Below are 15,593 nucleotides of genomic sequence, written 5' to 3' on the forward strand. Positions count from 1 at the left end.
GAGAGAGAGAGAGAGAGAGAGAGAATGTGTGTGTGAGAGCAGGGGGAGGGGCAGAGAGAAAGGGAGACAGAATCCTAAGCAGGCTCCTGGCTCTGAGCTATCAACAAAGAGCCTGACGTGGGGCTCAAACTCATGAACCATGAGATCATGACCTGAGCTGAAGCTGGACACTCAACTGATTGAGCCACCCAGGTGCCCCTAACACCTAATGTCTATTGAGGGCTTACTATGTGCCAAGAACTGTTCTATGTACTTGGCATGTATTATATCCTTTAATCTTTACAAAAAACTTATGATACTATAATACCCTTTTTTGACAGATAAGGAAACAGAGGCAAATGGAGGTTAAAGAATCTCATAGTAGGTGGCATTTTAGTTTGTATTTTAATGTGGTTTGATTCTGGACTCCATGCTACCACTACATTATGGTTTGATGCCTGCCACATGATAAATGCTCAACAAATATTTATTGAATGAATGAATTTAATAGGCCCAACTGGAAGAAAAGAAGAGCACTGAGGATTATTGGAAATAAAGTAAAAAAGTTAGGTCCAGATTTTGGAAACTCTAGGATCCTGAGAAGTAGTTTAGATGAGAGGTGGTTGGGAATAGAGATTCATTGTTGAAAACACTTTTTAAAAGATTAGGTTGGCAACAGTTTGTGCAACTTCTACTCTGTGCCTTCTAACTCAACCTTCAACTTGAAGTTAGAACATTTAGAAAAAGGCAGGATGAAAATATTAATGGGAAAATTATGCAATAGTGCATAAAATCTAAAGGCTGACATTTTGTTTCCTTTAACTGAAGGTCATATACATTTAATAAAGTATCTTTTTCAGATAGTTTATGGTGTGACTATTAATATCTTATATTTTAAAAACAGGAACAGATTAGAAAAATCACTTCCTACAGGGTGTTTAGGGGCAAGTCATATCCTTTGAGAATTCAAGTTACATGCTGTTACCAAAGCTCTTTATATGTATATGTTTTTGACAGATTTCTCTTATTAAAACATTTTTTTCAATTAGGGTTTTAGGATGCATATTAAATCCAAAATAATAAAATCCGCTGTAACTATCTATAACTTTTCTTTCAAGTTTATTTATTTATTTTGACAGACAGAGGTAGAGAGTGCATGTACATGCATGTGGGGAGGGGCAAAGAGACAGAGGGAATGAGAGAGAGAGACAGAGACAGAGAGAATCCCAAGAAGGTTCCACACTGTCAGTGCAGAGCCTATTGAGGGGCTCAAACCCACGAACTGTGAGATTATGACTTGAGCTGAAATCAAAAGTCAGATGCTTAACTGAATGAGCCACCCAGGTGCCCCCCTCTCGATAACTTTTAATACTTTCTGTTGGTTCCATGTTCATAAGGTAAATAATACTTTTTTTTTTTTTTTCTTGCAAACAAGAGTGTCTTAACTGGAAAACTTTGCTGTAATCTCTAAGTGTGAAATTCCACCTTCAAGTATGTTTGTTGAGGGTGGTAAAGACTTAAAAATCATTGTCCTCCAAAGTAATCTGACTACATTAGGTGAATACCAGGAACTTTAAACATGGTTTTGGGGCTTACCCAGGGGTAGTGTAAGAATCACAACATTCCACTGCTTTCTCCACCCTGTTCCTACCCCCAACCCCCTTTTTTACACATATTACACTAAGAGTGAGACATTGTAACCAAATCTCCCTATTATAATAATATTTTAGGTGTCTTAATTATTTCAGAACCAATAATCCAGAGTCTTCTGCTCTTCTAAATTTTTTTCACTTTCTGTTTCCCTATACACTACTGTGTTACTGCTGATGAACATTGTGGCAATCTAGAGATATAGACATGAGTTTTAGTGAAACAGACAAGACCAGGCTAACAGGAAAAGACTTGTCTTTGCATACCTGAAAGGCCCTTTTTGTTGCCCTGGGCAATATATATCTAAACCTATACATTCCTGTTTTTAGAATTTGGGAATACAAAGGGGAGATACACAAAATAATACCTTACACTTGCAGGGTGTCTAAGTGTGATATTTATTATCAGAAATGGCAGAGAGCTTTGCATCTTAGAAATGCAAACAGCAGTCATTTACAAATAATATATGAAATATAATTTATGTTTCATTTATATGCTGCAAAAAGTTATACGACTATAATTATAAATTCTATTTTCATTCTCTCTTGCTCCCTCTTTTCTTCCCTCCTTCCATCCATTTTTTAAAAATCTGTAGTGTTGATTAGGTGATATAAATAACACAGAGAATTTACTGTACTTTGAGGAATATTATCTTTAGCATATTTTAACATATAATTATTGGTTTTAAGTTTCCATCTTATAATACTGAGATGAAAGCCAAAATGCAAAAGAATTTAAGTGACTAAACATATTATGTAATATATAATATAATGTGATATAATATGTTGTGATATGATATGCATTCAAAAAAAGAAACCCAGGAAGTCTCAGTCGAAATAAATCACTTTTGAGAGTTTTGTGGAGAACACTTCAAAAAGATAGGCAATAATTCTCTGAAACAACTGAAATCCAGGCCTGTGTTCCTTCAGTTGTGAGAGACAGGTCCTACATATTAAAACATAATGAACAAAGAGAACAGATAGCAGTTTTTAATATGAGCTTCAATCAAAATTCACAGAGAAAGTTTTGATTTTTTGGCATTGATTTGCAATGGAGCTGCTTCTTTCAGGGACAACTCTACATAGCATATGGCACAACCAGAGCGGCAGGAATTTATTCCTTACTAAGGATGGTCGACAAATTTCCTAAGCAATACTAGAGAGGAAAACCAGCTATATGTAATAATTTATATTAACATACCACAGGGCGCCTGGGTGGCTCAGTCGGCTGAGCGTCCGACTTCGGCTCAGGTCATGATCTTCCAGTGTGAGGTCGAGCCTCGGGTAGGGCTCTGTGCTTGCCGATGGCTCGGAGCCTGGAGTCTGCTTTGGATTCTGTGTCTCCGTCTCTCTCTCTGCTCCTCCCCCACTCGTGTCCTGTCTGTCTCTCTCTCTCAAAAGTAAATAAACATTAAAAAATAATTTAACATATGACAAATCAGGTATTTCAAAACAGTGGGGAAGTGAATGAGGAAGATTTTATCAAAAAAGTAAAGATTAAACTATGATGAGTGATCAGGACACAACGTGAAAAGGTTTATAAAACATAGAAGAGCATACCTGGATATTTTAAAACAACAAATTAGGAAAGTTTAGCCTCTTTTTTGACGGAAACAATATCTGTATCATATAAAGAGTTCATAGAAAGTGAAAACCTAAATATCAAATTCTCAAAAAAATGAAAAAAGAATGTAATTTAACAAGGAAAAATTAATAATGAGACATGCAAAAGTGACCGGTTTCAGTAGAAATTAAAAATTCAATCTCAAAGAGTGACATATTATAGTTGTATTCCTATTAACATATTAAAATTTTGGAGAAATTTAAATGACTAATGGTGAGATTATTTTGAAATTGCTGTATTTTGCTGGCATCAGGATAAATTGCTCAAACCATTTTCTGAAGTAATTAGACAATAATATAAAAAGTTACATAGTCTTCTCCTTTTGATTTTCTAATACTCCTAGGAATTTATTCTTTTGAAAAATTCTGAAGAAAAAAATGGCACGCATTATAATTTCATAGGATGGGGAAGGAAAAACAGCAAATGGCTAACGATAGAGAAACTCAATGGAATACTATACTGCCATTTGGAAGGGATAGTTGGGGCACATGGGTATATTCAGTGAGGTGCTTCTCAATAACTAAGATTAAAGAAAAAAGATAATTTTGCAAAAAGGAGGCAGAAAAAACTCAAAGCATAATGGATCAAGGCAGAAGAAGGAGAATGGCTCCCAGGTCCAAAAAATATAACTGTAACCAGAAGGAACTTATTGACACTCCTAATGAATGTGTCAGTTGACAACAGGATTGATCCCCAGTGGAAATGACAAAAAGGCAGAAATCTTCAAGACAAAACAGGTCTTCCCATGCAGTACTGTTTAGGACTTTATTATACTGCTTAGAAGTGCTGGAAGCTATTGTGGGGACAGGCACTTAATTGCATTAGGGACTCCGTGTTTGTGGTCCATTCTAATCAAGCAACCTCCTATGCAGCTTGCCTGGAGGGAGAGAATGTGATAGGTCAAAGCAAGCACAAGGAAATAGGCTTGTACCTTTACTTCTTAATTCTCCTTGTAAATGAATCAATTGCTATTTTAGCATCACAGATGTCTCTCAGGTTTGATAGGATGAATTGATATCCCTGTATTCAATTAATTCTGGGACAGGGAACACACTGGGTGTCCCAGCCTGTGAAATGAGGGGACAGTGAAAATTTTCACAAGGTGGGTGGAATGTTGTGGACATGACTAGTTAGCCAGCCTTCCACAGGTGATACCTCATTTTACAAAATCTTTGATTATCTACACATTAAGATGAGGAATCCATGCAACAAGCAGAAAAACAGTTTTAACATAATTTTAAGTGAAAAAGGTGAGGCATAACATTTTGTCTATTAAGAAAGCAGCAATTTAGGGGCGCCTAGGTGGCTCAGTCGGTTAAGCCTCCGACTTCAGCTCAGGTCACGATCTCGCGGTCCGTGATTTCGAGCCCCGCGTCGGGCTCTGGGTTGATGGCTCAGAGCCTGGAGCCTGCTTCCGATTCTGTGTCTCCCTCTCTCTCTGGCCCTCCCCCGTTCATGCTCTGTCTCTGTCTGTCTCAAAAATAAATAAACGTTAAAAAAAAAGAAAGCAATTTAAAAGATGCATGAATATGGGCACAATAATAAGGGAACTAGGGAAAAGAAACAGTAACTGAATTAGAAGGGCATGCCAATGTTTCGTTTTCTGTAACTGCTGTTTTGTTTACATCATAAAAACAGGAGAAAAATAAATAAAAGTTCTGCATTGTATGGATATACAGTTTATAACAATATGATATTTAATCATATAAATCATAGCATATTTAATAATGATCAAATGATAAAATATACATTAAGCAATGCTAAATTTAGAGGCATTTTCATTTCTAAGTTACCTATGAATCTGTTAAGGTCAATACATGGTAACAGAGAAAACTCAAATTTAATATGAAGATTCAATAGCCACATAACTATATACCTCATACCAAAAAGAGTATTTTCTGGACATAAATATAAATGAATATCTATTTGCATCTGCTAGTTTTTCATAGTCAAAATCTATAAGAAATAATTTTGTTATGCAGATGCTCATAATTAGGAAGCTTATCACATGGTGATTTCCATCTACATCCTTAGCAGTTAAAGGTGTTTTTCTTTTTTAAGTATCATGATCTACGATTTAAATATTAAATAAAATTTATTGTTAAGGGCTACAAGTATTGGGCTAGTAGAACAAAATAAAGTCAAATGTAAGCATTACCCAAATGTAGGCTTGAAATTAAAAATTTAACCTTAAGTATGTAAGTAATTTCATTCACATAGTGATTGAAAATAAGCAGAAATGTTATCACTCCAATTCTTTCCTTTCCTTTGTGTGTTTATTCTTTTCCTTTAATCTCTCTTTTTTCTTTTCACCACTGAATCAGCTCAGTGCAAGCCTGCACCTCCCTCTACAGTGTGAAAATAGCAGTTCCTTTTCACTCATTCTGCAGGAGAAATAATCTTCCCAAGAGGAACTTTGTTAGTGCCTCCACAGTCTGCTTTGCAGGGTTCAGCATCAAAGCCTATTTTTATCACCAGTTCTCCTGCTTGCCCTCCGTCTGGCTGCTGTGGAAGCTGACTAGATGTGAGTCAGTCACTGCTTACTACATTCAGAACAATTTCTCATGGGTAAGAGTAAACAACAAGGAGTCATGGACTATAAAGTTAAAATAAACTGCAGTAGCTTTATAGAAAAGCAAGGAGAGAGTAGATTTTATTGTAAATAAGGAAAGAATGGAGTCCATTGAGTCTCTCCAATACATTATATCATCAGTCAGACTTAAAACACTTTGTATTCAAGTAGGCTGAAACCTATTTAGTTAGTCTCTATACTTCTCATTCATGGCATGTATAAATGTGAATTTAGACTTAGTTTAAAATTATCTTTTTGTTTGTTGGTTCCTGGGTGCATTTTATTCTATAATGACGTTTACCGGGATACTTTTGTAAGCACAGATGTGTACAGTATTGAAAATACAGTATATGCAAACACAGAGAGACAGAAATAGACCCAATTTTAAGAGGTTGTAAAATACAATTCTCTTTTTTTTTAAAATGTGAATATAGTTGACACACAATGTTACATTAGTTTCAGGTGTACAACTTATAGGTGGTTTGACAAGTTTATACACTATGCTATGCTCCCCACAAGTGAAGCTAGCATCTGTCTCATTGTATTATTATCACAATATCATTGACTGTATTCCTTATGCTGTGCTTTTTATTCTTGAAATTTATCATTTCATAACAGGAAGTCTGTATATCCCTCTCCCATGCACCCATTTTGCTCAACCACTTACTCCTCTTTCCTCTGGCAACCATCAGTTTATTTTCTGTATTTATAGATCTGATTTTGCTTTTTGTTTGTTTATTCATTTGTTTGTTTGTTTTTTTAGATTCTACCTATGAGTAGAATCATATAGTATTTGTCTTTCTCAATCTGACTTGTTTCACTTAGCATAATAGCCTCCAAGTTCATCTATGTTGTCTCAAATGGCATTGTCTCATCCTTTTTAACGGCTATATAATATTCCTCTGTGTGTTTTTGTGAGTGTGTGTGTGTGTGTGTGTGTGTGTATACTACATTTTCCTTATCCATTAGTCTATTGACAGACACTTAAGTTGCTTCCATATTTTAACTCTTCTAAATAATGCTGCAGTAAACATAAAGGTGCATACATCTTTTTGAAATAGTGTTTTTGTTCTCTTTGGGTTAATACCCAATAGTAGAATTATTGGATCATATAGTATTTCTATTTTCAATTTTCTGAGGAACATCCATACTGTTTTCCACAGTGACTGTACCAACTTACATTCCCACCAACAGTGCATGAGGTTTCCTTTTTTCTCCGCATCCTCACCATAAAATACAATACTCTTAAATATGCCAGCCATCTCCCACAAACACAGGTATATTCTTAGATGTCTTTCCCTTCCCCTCTACTCCTTTTGGAATACACGGAAAGACAGGAGGAAGCCAAATATAAACATGTTATTCAACACAAGTAGACATCAAAGGAAGAATTGAGTAAAAAATATGGTGTGAGATTAATACAGATAAAATACATAATTTTGAACACTAGTGATTCCACTATCATGTTGGTTTAAAAAGTTGTATCTTGCAATTATTTTAAAGAAATAAATTTAAAAGCCTTTTCTATAAAAATAAATACAAAAGCCTTTTCCATTGTCTCAAAATAGTTTTTAAAAGATCTCTATTGACATACTCTACGTGTGTTCTGACTAATGTAGAGTAGTCTTGAGGTTGTATTTCTTTATGAACTGGATTTATATTTATGTTAATGCAGTATTGGATTCTATTAACCATTTAAAAAAATTTTTTTAATGTTTATTTTTTTGAGAGACAGAGAGCAAGTGGGGGAGAGGCAGAGAAAGAGAGGCACACAGAGTCTGAAGCAGGCTGTAGGCTTCAAGCTGTCAGCACAGAGCCCGATGCAAGGCTTGAACCCACGTACCATGAGATCATGACCTGAGCTGAAGTCAGATGCTTAACTGACTGAGCCACCCAGGCACCCATATATTAACCATTTTTAAGCATCCATTTTATATTTTAGCTCTTTGTGAGTGCAGGACCTACTAAAATCCTCTCATACTTTTCACATAGTCATTATCCTATGTTTCTGAGATTGAAATTTTGAACTTAAGAGCAGAACATTGTGTGAACTACAGCCAAATTTTATCTCATTTACTTCACTTCTTTATTCTAAATTCTTTAAAAAAAATTTTTTTTAATGTCTACTTATTTCTGAGAGAGACAGAGACAGAGCTTGAGAGGGGAAGGGCCAGAGAGAGAGGGAGACACAGAATCTGAAGCAGGCTCCAGCTCCGAGCTGTCAGCACAGAGCCCGATGTGGGGCTCGAACTCATGAACCACGAGATCATGACCTGGGCTGAAGTCAGATGCTTAACCAACTGAACCACCCAGGCGCCCCTTCACTTCTTTATTCTAGTCAGTTAAGGTAACCATTCTGAATCTTTATTCTGTTATCAGTCATATTTACTGCAGGGGTTGGCAAACTTTATCTATATCTGTAAAGTCTAGATTGTGAATATTGTAGGCCTTGTGGGCCAGGGGTCTTTGTTACATGTTGGAAGAAAGAAAGACTGAAATAAAGAAAATAAGAGAGAAAGAAAGAGAAAAGAAGTAAGGAATCTTTTGAATGTAAAGAGCATTCTTAGCTCAAAGGCCATACAATGGCAGACCTCAGATCAGCTTTGACCACAAGCTGTAGTTTGCTGACCTCATGGTTATATTGCTGTATTGCAAATCAGCTCACTTAGTGGCTAAAAATATGAAACATTATTATCTCCCTGTTTCTGTGGGTCAAGAATCCAGGGCTTGGCTTATCTGGGTACCTCTGCCTCAAAGACCCTCACCAGGATTCAGGTGCTGTCTGAGCTGCAGTCCCATCTGAAGCCTCAACTTAGAGAGGACCTGGTTCTGAGCTCACTCACGTGGGTATTGGCAGAATTCAGTTCCTCGTGGGCTATTGGACTGAATGTTTCAACTCCTCACTAGCTGTTGGCCAGAGGTCTCTCTCAGTTCCTTGCCACATGGACCTCTCCATAAGGCAGCTTGATTCCATCACAGCAAGTTAGCAAGAGAACAAGAAAGAACATGCAAAATGGAAGCCATAATCTCTTTGTAATCTGATTTTAGAAGTGACTCCCATCACTTCTGTTCTATTACATTTATAGAAATGAGTGATTAGGACCAGTTCACACACAAGGAGAGGGGATTACATGAAGGTGTGAATACCAAGAGGTAGGAATCCTTGGGACCATCTTACAAGCTTTCTACCACATCAGCCCATCCAGAATTTTCTGCAACTTAAACAAAGCATGCCTTATTAATCCCAGTTTTTGATTAAAATATTGGAGAAGGGGTGTTTGTGACAGAGTCTTGCAGCATATTTTTCCCTCCAGACTGACTCCAGTCCACTAACTAAAATTATGAATATTGCTAGATGCCTAACTGTAAATTCTCAATAGTGGTGTCATCTGACTAACATTTTGTCATCGTATCTTTGGAGATCTCAGGAGACATTTCTGTCAAAAGCATTTTTAAAATCGCACTGTTTATGCTTCGCCGGACAGGTGAAATCAAGTTAAAGTAAGATTCAAGGACTGTCTTGAAGAATAAAATAAATCATAGCAATACTGGAGCTGAACGGATGTCATAAATAGAGAGGACCATTTCCATCTGCCTTGCCTTCTTGACAGGCAGTTTTAGGGCTGACTGCATCTTCTATGAGACTCAATTTTTTTAGCCAACTAGTGAAGCTGTCTTTCTCTTACTTCCATTCATGCTCTCCTAGAAAGATTTGTATTTTCTTGTAGAATAGCTAACAGACCAAATCAGGGGCAAATTATAAACATTTTAACAGTAAATCACAATCATAGTTGATTCAGGGATCTTTCAAAGTTAGATAATACTAGTCATTAATGCCTTCCATCTACATAGCAACCATATACCAAAACAATGTTTCTACTACTCCCAGAAAGAAGTGTAATACTCTGGTCAGAATTGACAATATAAAGTCCCATAGTTTTAAGCTCTGTATCACTCAAACTTCAATGCCACTGAAAGATTGCAACTCTTTCCCTATTGAGCAATATAACAATTACTACTTATTGAGTGTATACTATGAGCCAAATGCTGCACTAAATAACTTTATAAGGATTTTCTCATTAATTCTCTTTAACAATCGTGGGAGGTAGGTACTATTATTACATGCATTTATAGAGAAATTAAGCAGCTTGCCTGTGATCACTCAGAAGCCAAAATCTAAAACCCAGTATCCTAAATCCAGAGTGCTTTCTCTTAAAGCAGAGGCACAAGTATAACATTTCTTTGAAAAATGCTAAGGCAACTTTTCCTAGGAAACATAATTGAAGGATTTACTAATTACTAACTTTTTAAAAAAGTTTGACACCACTAGATGGCAACATTTTCAAAAGCTTTAAAAAAAACTTTAAAAAGTTTAAGGTAGAAAAGTAATTCAACTTCATTATTATTTTATTTTTTATTTTTAAAAATATAAGCTGTATTGAAGCATAATTAAATAACATAGTAAGATATTTAAAATGTATATTGTGGTGATTTGATAAATGTATAGATTGTGAAAGGATTATTTCCATCTTGTTAATTATCATATCCATCACCTTATGTATTTATTTTTAGAACATTTAGGTTCCACTCTCACAGCAAATTTCAGTTATAAAACATAGTCTTATCAACTAGAGTCACCATGTTTTACATTGGATCCTCAGACCTTATTCATCTTACTGCTGGAAGTGTGTACCAACTTCTCCTCATCTGCCCCACACCCCAGTCACAAGCAACCACTTTTCTACTCTGTTTATATGAGTTTGACTTTTGGGGAATTTATTTATAAGTAATTGCACGCAGTATTTGTTTTGCTCTGTCTGGCTTATCTCACTTTGCACGATGTTCTCAAGGTCCATCTGTGTTATCACAAATGGCAGGATTTCTTTCTTTCTCATGGCTGAATGATAGCCCATAGCATACATATATACACACACACAAATTTATGCATATATTTACACACATATATGTATATATTATTTTTATATATACACAATTGTATACATTGTGTGTATATTATGTGGTATGTATGTGTATTTACATATATACATAAATGTAATACATAGGCACACACAACACATTTTCTTTATTCATTCATTGATGGACAGTTTAAGTTTCCATTTCTTGGCTATTGTGAATAATGCCACAGTGAACATGGGAGTGCAGATATCTCTTCAATAACCTGTTTTTATTTCTTTTGGATATATACCTAGAAGTGGAATTGCTTGATGATATGGTAATTCCATTTTTAATTTCTTGAGGAACTTCATACCGTTTTTTTGCTACACCAATTTAGATTTCCACCAACATTGATTAGGAGTTTCTTTTTTTCCTCTCCTTTCCAACGCTTGTTATGTCTTGGCTTTTTGATGATAACCATTCTAACAGGTGAGGTCATATCTCACTGTGGTTTTAATTTGCATTTCCTTGATGGTTAGTGATGTTGAATATCTTTTCATGTGTGTGCCTATTGGCCATCTGTATGTCTTCTTTGGAAAAATGTCTATTCATTCCTCTGCCCATTTTTTAATTGTTTTTTTCTTTTTGCTATTAAGTTGTATAAGTTCTTTATATATTTTAGATATTAACCCCTTATCAGATAAATGATTTATAAACATTTTTCCCTTTCTGTAGGTTGTCTTTTCATTTTGTTGGTGGTTTCATTTGCTCTGCATAAGCTTTTTTAGTTTGATGTAGTCCTATTAATTTATTTTTGCTATTATTGTCTTCACTCTCAGTGTTAAATAAAAAAAATCATTGCTAAGACCAATGTCAAGGAGTTTCCCTTTATATTTTCATTTAGGAGTTTAATGGTTTCAGGTCTTATTTCAAGTCTGTAATCTATTTTGACTTAATTTTTGTGTACAGAAAAATGATGTATAAAATGATGAGATACAGTTTCATTCTTTTGCATATGTCTCTTCAGTTTTCCCAATACTGTTTATTGAAGAGACTATTCTTTCCCTATTGTGTATCTTTAGCCCTTTTGTTGTAAATTAGTTGACTATATATGTTTGGGTTTATTTTTCAGCTCTCTTCTGTTTCATTAATCTATGTGTCTGTTTTTATGCCAAACTCTACGTTGATTGCTATAGTTTTGTAATATAGTTTAAAATCAGGAAGTGTGATGCCTCCAGCTTTGTTCTTCTTGTTCAAGATTGCTTTGGCTATTCAAGGTGTTTTGTGGTTCCATACAAATCTTGGGGTTGTTTTTTTCCATTTCTGTGAAAAATGCCATTGGAAGTTTGGTAGGGATTAGATTGAATCTACAGATTTCTTTGGTAGCATAGACATTTTAAAAATACTAATTTTTTGAATCCATGAACATGTAATATCTTTTTATTTGAGTCTTCTTCAATTTATTTTATCAATATTTTATAGCTTTCAGTATATAGGTCTTTTACGTATTAACTTTATTCATATGTACTTTATTCTTTTTGACACAATTGTAAATGGAATTTTCTCAATTTCTCTTTCTGATAGTTCATTGTTAGAGTATGGAAAAGTGACTGGTTTTTGTATACTGATTAAGTATTCTTCAACTCTATTCATTTATTAGTTCTCACAGTTTTTGGTAAAGTCCTTAGGGTTTTTGACATATAATAATAATATGTCATCTGCAAACAGACACAGGTTTACTTCTTTGTTTTCAAAATAGATGTCTTTTATTTCGTGTTTTTTGTTTGTTTGTTTTGTTTTGTTTTGTTTTGTTGTGCCTGATTACTCTGGCTAGGACTTCTGGTACTATGTTGAATAAGAATGGTGGAAATGGAAATCCTTATCTTGTTCCTGATCTTAGAGGTAAAGCTTTCAGTTTTTCACCATTGAATATGATCTTAGCTATGGCATGTAATTTATGGCCTTTATTATGCTGAGGTACATTCCCTCTATACTTACTTCATTCATTTAAATCAGGAATGGATGTTGAATTTTGTCAAATGCTTTTTCTTCATCTAAAGAGATGATCACATAGTTTTTATCCTCCATTTTGTGAATGTGGTATATCACATTGATTGATTTGTGTATGTTGAGCTATGCTATATATAACAAATTTTAGTGACTTTACAATAAAATTTTTACTGCCTGGGATGAATCTCTCCTCATTTATTTCATACTCTTGTAGACATTTTGAGGTCTCACTTACATATGTATCTTTTTTCTCTGTGAGACTTCTCCCACTTATGCAGGCAATTATATTTTTCTCACTGTACCATTATCGTACCATGTACATGATCCATTTGAGTCTTCAATATGTTGCATATGTCCTGGTGATATACTTATGTGTCTATCTTCCCACTCCATTGGGGCAGTCCTAAAGGCAATATTGTTAAAAATTCATATTTGTAAACGTCTCATCCACCCCAGTCTCTGTACACAGTGTTTAGCATTATATCTGACACAGTAGTTTCTCAATACCTGAACAACAACAACAAAAAAGACCTGAAATTTACATATCACAACCTATTGATCTAATTCTAATAGCCTTTGAGTTCTTTTCACATTTTTGTTATTATATACACTGTTTCAAAAAAAAATCCTTGTTTCTGTCTTGGGCATACATGAGAATTTCTTTAGAAACTCTAGCAGCAGAATTTGGGGATCGTAGAGTACATATACCTACACATGATTTTAACCATAGTTGACATTTATCATTCATTTTGGCTGTTCATCAAGTAATTTGCCTTCCTATGCTTTGGGAACTTCCCATTTTATGAATATGATGGGAGACAGAGTGTACTTTCCACCATAAATGCTGAAATGTCAAGTACTTACTTTCTTAACTTTGCTTGGACCTAGGGTGTGGACATGTGATCTTGGTTCTGTACTTGGAATTGGGAGTCCATGCATTAGATGAGAGGAACTCTGGACAGCTGTGTAGGTCATTGCGGCAAGATTAAGTTTTGTAGCAGTACTAGGACCCATGCTATTAATGGCATTTAGTATCCAAGCCAACTGTTTGCACTGTGGGCAGCAACAACTACTGTTTGATGAAGTCTTGACTCTAATTGTCTAGGCCTCCTAATAATTCCATGAGCTACCCCAAATCCTTTTAATAATATCCCATTTTGCTTAAATCAGTTGAGCTTGGTTATTTTTTGTTTCCAACTAAAAATCCTGATTGATATAGATGAGCACCCGTAGGAGGCTGGGAGCATTTCTAAATATGCTGAACAGTTAAAAAAAAAATGACATTTTCAAAATTTTAACTTATGGCAAAAGTTTAAAATTAGCTATAAGAAATATGACCAATACATATCAGCATGGAATCGAGCATTCTAGACCAATAAAAAGGAAGACTAAAGTTTCATATTTAACTGAGTTTACCTATACAGGTATTCTTATGAGGAATTTGACTTCCAATGTACTAGCTTAAACATCTGAGAGCAGTTTTAGTTGTTTTATTTTTTGGTTGACTTAAATCTAGACAATATCTCATATTAAGAGAAATTGACATACCACAAAGAAGAAAAGAGAAAAGAATTAAAAGATTTAGGAGGTGGAAATGTTGGATTAATTTGTTATATACATTCTGCTTTCCTCATTCCTAGCTATATTCCTAAAATGGATCCAGAAGACAACCTCTTCACCAAGTCCTTGAGAAATACATTGTAGAGGAGAATTCCAGCATATTAGGTACTCTCCTCATTTCAGTGAGGATGAAGAGATTGTAGATTGGCAGAAGCTGATTAGAAGCACTCAATCAATAGAGGTAAATTGGAATGATTACAATAATGGTAGACAGTAAATTGTTTGCCATGAGACCAAGTAAGTATTGATTGGAGCTGCCAATGATGAATAACATATTTTAAAATCAAAATAACCAAAAAGTTGGTCATGTCCAGCAGTATTCCATCATCTAATGGAAGTAATATATATGGAACCATACCTAAGAATGTCTAGAGGCACAAGTAACTTGCAGAAGACCCACATTCTGACTATACAACTTCTACAACACTGTCATTTCTCCCTCAGCCTCATCTAGGGACTCACAGGAAATTCCTTATTACCTACATACTTGACTCATTAATAGATTCATCTAAATGATTTGTTGGTGCCGAGGGGAAGTGCAACTGTTACTGCCTTACAACCTCATTCACGGTTGGCCCTTAAGGACCAATGGGTGTAATTTTTAGTATTTCAGATCATTTTCCAATTTTTATGAAAGGTGTGTTATCAGCCACAAATCCAGACTTACTCATGGTCATTGGCTAATGGAACTGGAAGAAAGAAGAGTATAATCTTAGAAACAAGGGGGTTTGAGAAGTAAAATACATGGATAGACCCTTTTTAATGGAACTAAAACATAAGAGCATTGTCCTGAATGAACGCTCATCAAAAAGCCCTTACCATAGAGGAGTATCTTGATCAGATGGACAAAATGACAATTCCTTTAACTGTGGGTCAACCTCTTTCCATCGACACGTCATTACTTTTTTAATAGGCTCATGGATAAAATGGCCATCCTGTAGGAATAGAGACTATATATGGACTTAACAATGTCAGTGTTTACTTCTGTAGGGTGATTTGTTCACCATTACTTAATACCTAATTTACCAACAGCAGCAGAACAACTTATCCTCAACCTTTTATGTCATAAATCCACTAGTTTTCTATTGCTCCATAAAAATTATCACCAAATTAACAGCTTGTAGCAACACACATGTATTATTTCACAGTTTCCATGGGTCATAAATTTGCATATGACATAACTGGGTCTTTTGCTCAGGGTCTCACAAAGCTGCAAACAAAGTGTTGAACAGACTGCATTCTC

The 15,593-nt window shown here is 35.1% G+C and overlaps 1 pseudogene; it reads right to left on the minus strand.

Moving 5' to 3' along the window:
- Nucleotides 1-15,249, minus strand: part of LOC125922372 (40S ribosomal protein S24-like) — a 29,934-nt pseudogene extending 14,685 nt beyond the window's left edge.
- Nucleotides 15,250-15,593: the final 344 nt, after the last annotated feature.

The sequence above is a fragment of the Panthera uncia genome, chromosome B1 (assembly GCF_023721935.1).
Source record: "Panthera uncia isolate 11264 chromosome B1, Puncia_PCG_1.0, whole genome shotgun sequence".
NCBI classification, from domain to species: Eukaryota; Metazoa; Chordata; class Mammalia; order Carnivora; family Felidae; genus Panthera; species Panthera uncia.